This window comes from Mandrillus leucophaeus, unplaced genomic scaffold (assembly GCF_000951045.1).
Source record: "Mandrillus leucophaeus isolate KB7577 unplaced genomic scaffold, Mleu.le_1.0 Scaffold341, whole genome shotgun sequence".
Classification (NCBI taxonomy): Eukaryota; Metazoa; Chordata; class Mammalia; order Primates; family Cercopithecidae; genus Mandrillus; species Mandrillus leucophaeus.
The window spans coordinates 274883-275946 of record NW_012103599.1 but is presented as its reverse complement, the minus strand read 5'-3'; the positions used below and the strand labels follow the sequence as shown (position 1 = coordinate 275946).

The following is a 1064-nucleotide window of genomic DNA, read 5'->3' as shown; positions in this document are numbered from 1 at the left end:
TGATGCTGAAGTAAGCTATGACCACACCACCGCACTCCAGCCCGGGCAACAGAGTGAGACTCTGACTCTAAAATAAAAAAAAAAAAGAAAAAGGGTTAAAATGGTAAACTGCATGTCACATATATTTTGCCACCAAAAAAAAAAAAAAAAAAAAGTGGACCAGGTGCAGTGGCTCACACACATAATCTTAGCACTTCAGGAGACTGAGGTGGGTGGATTGTTTGAGTCCAGGGGTTCGAGACCAGCTTGGGCAACATACAGCTTGGGCAACATAGCAAGACACCGTCTCAAAAAAAAAAAAAAAAGTGAATTAAATTGGTTATACTCATACCTCCACTTCTCCCAAACAAATGTATCTCATTTTCAACACCTAATAACTACATACTACAGCAATAGTCTCTAATCTACAAATTATCATGTATGATATCCACAAATATATGACCGTGCCCAGCCAATAAGAAGAGGAAGACCAAAAAGAAAGCATAATTATTCTAACAAAATGTAGGGCATTAATCTGCAGTAAGAAGCCCAATACCATTCCCTTGAATACCTCTAAAAATAAGCCACTTACTACATCTTAAAACAGGACTCCAATACCCTACCCTCCCATGTTTATGACATTGGCATTGGTGACACTATAACTCAGGTGATTTGTGATGAGAACACATTTTTCTAAAACTTAAAAATTCCTGCCTGTGTCTTTCTTTCCCCGTAAATTTTACCTCAAGCAGCTCATCTTCTGGCTGTAGGAGACCCAATGTGTCAACAGGACCACCAGAAACAATTGAAGAAATATAATGGTGCCCATCAAAGGAATCCACTTCCACACCAAGCCTCAGAGTGTGAATAGGCAGCAGCTGTAGCAAAACACAAAGCAATGATCAAACATGACAACGACACATCCGGCTATTCATCCTCCATCCACTGCAATTTTGAAGTGAAAAACCCCACCTCTTGAATCAGATCACCAAAATTCTAAAAGAGGACAATAATGGGAAAATTAGCTTCAGGTAAAATATGAAGTCATTGGTCATCTTGTTCTCACTCCTCTTTTCCTTCCAGAT

The 1064-nt window shown here is 39.3% G+C and overlaps 1 protein-coding gene across 1 annotated transcript in view; it reads right to left on the bottom strand.

The window, feature by feature from the left end:
• The window catches only part of INADL (InaD-like (Drosophila)), a 475627-nt gene that overhangs the window by 375290 nt on the left and 99273 nt on the right, over positions 1-1064 (bottom strand). The gene's annotated exons all lie outside the window — the stretch shown is intronic.